A 6,150-nucleotide genomic window follows, 5' to 3' on the forward strand; every position below is an offset into this window, starting at 1 on the left:
TGTATGTGAGTGTGTGTTTGTGTGTATGAGTGTGGTGTGTATGTGTATGTGTATGTGTATGTGTATGTGTATGTGTATGTGTATGTGTATGTGTGTATGCACACACACACACACACACACACACACACACACACACACACACACACACACACACACACACACACACACACACACACACACACACACACACACACACACACACACATATACATACATATACACATACATATACACATATACACATTCGTACATATATATACAGACATACCTATAGACGGTATGAGAAGATACATTCTCTCTCCATCCCCTTCACTCTGCAAAGCTCTACATCATAAGATTATGAAAAGAGCTTTGATATTAATGTATATCTCTCTCTTTGTCTCTATGCTGTATTTGTATATGACTTTTGTGATATAAAGTAGAAATTTCTTAAATTTTGTTACTGAGATGATAGTATTTTTATGGTTATGTACAAGAGTTCTTCTGTTGTTGATGTTGATATTTTGTATCTTTGTCTTTTTGTTTGGTGAGAGAGAGAGAGAGAGAGAGAGAGAGTGAGTTTGTGTGTATTTTTTTGAATATTTGTGATAATTCACTGCAAATTTAATTATCATTTATATGACTGTATTTATTGGTGTATAAGACATACTTGCCTGTATGCTTCCCTGTTTTATTGAGCATATATTTAAAGATACTTTAATGATCTCTTAAAATTTGTAATTCCTGTAGTTCATTTCTTTCAAACAAAGGAAATTTAAGGATTTTATTGCAATGCAGGAAACAAAACACAGTTCCATAAATTTGAGAAAACTCAGGAACTGAGGGACTGATTCCAGTGTCTTGCCTATGTATCAGTAAATGCAAAATTGATTTTTTTTAGGGAAACACTGGGAAAGAATAACTGCCAAAGTAAACTGATCATGCAGTAAATATCACTAAGGAAAAGTTTTTGCCACAGATCAATTAATCATCATCAAACAAGATATTATTTTGAAATGAATATACCAGTAAATCATCATAGGTTAATTACAAGAATAGATTCACAGTACTTTACTACTATGTACTCAAACTCTGGGAGACATTTCAATTGTTTTGGATATTCAAATATAGCAAGATTCACAACTTTTGAGTATTTTCGTGTTTTGTAATGCAGCATCCAGCAGCTCAGTGCAAATGGCAACTGGTGCATGGGATATTCCTTGGCTTTGCTATGAACATTTCTCATTCTGTGTAGTAGTAGTAGTAGTAGTTGGGTAAATGATACCAAAGGTTTACCAATACTTTATGCAAGCTTGGTTTGTTTGGGGGAATGAAGTATGTGCTGTATTGCTTGATATAAGTTATAGTACTGTTTTCATGATATTATTAGTAAGAAACTGACCATTAGATTTTGCCAAATTACAGTTCAAGACAAATCCACCCATTCATTTTTTAGTGTATTGTAACTTTGATATACTTTTTTTCTGGAAGAAGCCAGTCTTATACACCAGTAAATACAATGATTTTTTTATGATATTGTTTTGATGGTTATTAATATTATCATTTTATATACTATAATAATGATAATACTAATAATAATTATTATTATTGTTTTTTGTTTTACTGTTTTTATTGTTATTAATATTATTATTATTATTGTTATTATAGTTATCATTATTATTATTTTTATTATTATTATTACTATCATTATTATTATTATTATTATTATTATTATTATTATTATTATTATTGTTATCATTATTAATTATTGTTATCATTATTAATTATTGTTATCATTATTAATTATTGTTATCATTATTAATTATTATTATCATTATTATTATTGTTATCATTATTATTATTATTATTATTATTATTATTATTATTATTATTATTATTATTATTATTATTATTATTATTATTATTATTATTATTTTATTATTGCTGTTAATATTTGTATTATTATTATTATTACTATTATTATTATTATTATTATTATTATTATTATTATTATTGTTATTATTGTTATTATTGTTATTATTATTGTTATTATTATTATTATTATTATTATTATTATTATTATTATTATTGTTATTATTATTATTGTTATTAAAATTATTTTTATTTTTGTCACGATTATTATTATAATTATTAGATTTCTTATTATTTTTATCATTATTATTGTTATCATTATTATTATCATTAGCATTATTATTTTCTATAGTAATGATAATAATACTGATAATGAAGTTATTTCACAAGTTTTCTTATTATTCTTACTACTCATGATTACCATTACATAACAATGTTAGGAGAAATGTAATCAGTCTCTCAAAAGCATTGCGTAATTCATGCAATTAACAGAGTGCCATATATTACCCAGCCTGTGTTGTGCTCCAGAGGTTTTGACAATGCCAGAGTGGGAATGTGAGGGCATTCCTCCCTCTGTCTTTAAGTTATTTGTTTTATTTTTAAATTTTTACTTAGGACCATATGTCAAGGAATGGGAGAGGCACACTGCTCGTAAATCTTAAGCTAGCCGTGTTCAAGTCAGTATGCTTCCCTGCTATGGTAAATGAGGATGTAAAAACAGGTAAAAAAAAGCGGCATTTGCTTTCACTGTGACACGAGTCAAAGAATGGCGATGGGGGTCACTTCTCCAGACGCCAAATTTTGTGGTACGATTCTTTAAAATTGCACGGCTTTGGGTGGAGCAACTGGTGTAATTTCAGTTTTTCTTCTTACTTTTTTTAATTTTTATTATTTTGTAAATTGCTCTTTGAAAGGAAACATTGAGCATATATTTTTGAGGTTGTTATGAATGTGGCAGAACATTTTTGTTTTCCATAACCAAGCACAATGGATAGCTCTTTAAGAGTTTCTTCTTTTTTGAATAAGTAAAAAAGAAAATGTATCATGAATTAAGTCAAGTCATTAGATTTGCAAAGTAATAGCACAAAACTAGCCCACCTTCTACTATTGTAGGTATATGTTAGCAGTTTAGTTTTTTCCTCCCAGTTATTTTACTAATTTTAAAGATATTTCCATATATACATACATGCAAAAGATACATTAGTACTCACATAGACATGTGTTCACACATGCTTTGTATATTCACACTGTGCATCTTACATGAAAAAAAAAAAAATAGTTGGCACAAATGATGGGTGATAGGGAAGGTTAGATCAAAGTTGGATGATCTGTAGTAACTATTTGTAAATATTCCATTTTTGTATCCTGTGATTCATAAGTATATACTTTACCTTACATCAGTCTTAGTGTCGAAGATTTGCTGTGCAGGAATTCCAAAAGGCATCATTATATTTTATTGTCAAATTTATGTGGCACTGTATAGAGAGGATATAATAATATACAATAAATGTAGATATTTTGATAGCTACAATATTTAGTCTGTCTATGAGAGTCTATTAGAGCTATATCAATAATCAGAGGTTGCTCAATTTATTTTCTTTCTGCCATTTTCTTCTTATCTTTTTTCATATTTCTATTCTGTCAATAATTTTCAAAAAATTGTTATGCTTCATCTGTGTTTAAATTGTGAAGGAAGTAGGAGCTGTTCTGCTCCCTTCCCCAGTTTTAGGAAGGGAAGGATATGTAAATCTTAGAGTTGAAAATGTTGATGTGCTGAAAGGGGCCAGTAGGTAGATGTTTGCATTTGTTTGCCTGGAATGCTTTCAAGTCTGTTTATTGTGTTGTAGCTTTACTGTTTTGTTAAGTATTCATATGGCTATGAATGCACCCATATTTCAGAAACATTGAGTGTGTTCTTGCAAGTGAAACAGTAAAGGGACAAAGACATTTTTGATTTGTATGTTCTCCCATTAATTTACACTCCTATTAGTGTGTTGTTGGTTTCTCCATGACGTTACAACCTGTGATGTCTGGCATGTGGACTTACCTGCTTTACTATTTCATGGGTTTTTAATTCATTAAGCTGAATCCAGCTGATGCTAACTTGAGGTGGAGTTGCAGCTAAAATGCACTGGCAGTTTGGAACAATCTCACCAGGATGTAGCAGCTTTATTATGCAATATGAAGGTGAAATGTACTAATATTGTGAGGATGAGTTTACCCCTTTTGTATATTTTCACTATTTTCTGATTGTGGTCTCTTTTCGTGTAGCTAGAACAGTGTTTCATATCAGAGCTAACAAGATTTGGTGAAAATAGTTGAATAAGATATTTTAGTAACCTCTCGTACAGAGAAGAACGTTTACTGATGTTGATACATTTTGTTTGTCACATTGGTTAAGAGGCTATCCAACATGCAGCTTTGTACATTTACATTATCTAGGAATGTTGAAATATGTACAAGGAATTTAGTTGTATTTTGTTTACTGTTTCTGTCTCTGCTTTCATTGCAGCTGCAATTACAATTAAAAGTTAATAGGACATGTTTTCCCAACTATCTTGAAATTGCTGTACAAATTTGGGGCATGTGTATGTTGCACAACTTAATTGTATTACGTCTTGGGCATTAAAAGAATATGTGTACTTTGTGTGTTTGGATGTGTGAGTGTATACCTGCATGCATGTGCGTATGCAAATGTGTGAATTGTCGTGAAACTTGTGATTGACAGAATTTTTCTTGTGGCTTACAGTATTTGTATAATAACTAAGTCAACAAATTATTTTCTTTTTCATAGTTGATTTTTCAATTGTCAGTTTGGTATAAATAGTATATCCTTTATTTGTTAAATGGAAAAATATTTTGTTAAGAGTTATCAGACTGTAGTTTATTGAAAGCACATTTATAAAAAGATATACAAGTATCTTTCTGTATTGTATCAAAGGCTTGTACTGTCAATACCTTATACTCTATTCCCAGTGATCATGTTACAGGTTCTAAAAGTCTATTCCAATTTTATTTTAAGGTTGCCTTATGAATACTTGACATTATGATATGCATTGCACAAAAGAGTGGTTGAATTGAAGATACCTCAAGCCACAACCTAGCTGCAGAAGTGGACTAAAGGGAAGGAATGGTATTCTTCATGCTCTACATGTGTGTAATGGCACATATGCCAAATATTGTGCAATATATTGAAATGAAAATCTTAAGAGTAAAATAAAAGGAAATTGTTATTGTTGAAAACCCAGCAGTAGGAATATTAGAAAAAATTACTTGTTGACTGGATGTTTTAAACAAGTGAATTCAGTTATGTCAGGTTTCACTGCTTCAAGACACCTGTTGAACAGAGCCATGTAATGTCTCATATGTTGGTCCTGTGATGTGTAACTATTTGAGGTTTTGTGCATGGTAGTACACATGTCATTTCTTTTTTCATTTCTTGAATGTGTTAAATGTCGTAATATTCTTGTGCGTAGCAAGGCCGTAAAATGAGAAGTCAAAGTACATTATATCATAGCCTTTAGAAATGTGGATGTTTTATAACTTAAAAAAAAGAAAAGAAAAAACTTGTTCCTAGAGGTTATGTACTTCATGAATAGTATTTGTAATTCTATTTTTATCACATGTATTTAACTACTTCTCAAGCAACATTAAAAATTCCCATTGATTTGAAAAGGTCGTACAAGCTGTTATGATTATCTGATATTATCATTAGAATATTTTTTCTCTCTTTGCTTTAATCAGATTATGAACTCTCGGTATGTATTCAAGTGATATCTTTAATCCAGCTTAAGAGGACTATGCATCCAAGTGTATATTTAACAAAGTGATTTCATGCATTGGATTGTACTGTGAAGTGTTGTAGTGGTTGAACAGAAAAAAGGGTCAGTAAAAGAAAAAGTGAGAAATAATAATTTCTTCCCACCACCCACAAGCAATGAGTTAAGGTTGAAGTTTAATTTTATCCTGCCTTTCTGCCCCCTACCCCTTCTGCCCCCATGCTTTCCATCCCAAAGACTCTCCACTATAACAGAACTGGAACCAACCAAACCCCAGATTCAACCAAATGCCAAACATTAACCCCTGTTTCTGTAGAATTAAAGAGAAAAAAAAGAGAGAGAAAATTTATGCATCATGCCAAGAGTTTGACTTAGATATGTGGAAGTTTACCATTGAACTTGGTAGTCTCTTGTCTGATGATAGTGTAGCAGGTCAGCAAGTTGAGAGTTGCCAAAGATGAGGTTTGTGTCGAAGGTGTGCTTGTTTATTTTGACAATACAGTGCTTTCATAGCAAAGTT

At 30.6% G+C, this 6,150-nt stretch overlaps 1 protein-coding gene across 1 annotated transcript in view; it reads left to right on the forward strand.

Annotated features, from left to right (window-relative positions):
* The window catches only part of LOC122242123 (uncharacterized), a 20,088-nt gene extending 13,938 nt beyond the window's left edge, over positions 1–6,150 (forward strand). Inside the window, exon 3 of the mRNA XM_042999346.2 lies at positions 1–6,150. This exon is cut by the window's left edge and continues 1,996 nt beyond it. The gene's annotated coding sequence lies outside the window, so the exon portion shown is untranslated.

Source organism: Penaeus japonicus, unplaced genomic scaffold, assembly GCF_977035675.1.
Source record: "Penaeus japonicus unplaced genomic scaffold, GWHDUDI00000001_assembly GWHDUDI00000003, whole genome shotgun sequence".
NCBI classification, from domain to species: Eukaryota; Metazoa; Arthropoda; class Malacostraca; order Decapoda; family Penaeidae; genus Penaeus; species Penaeus japonicus.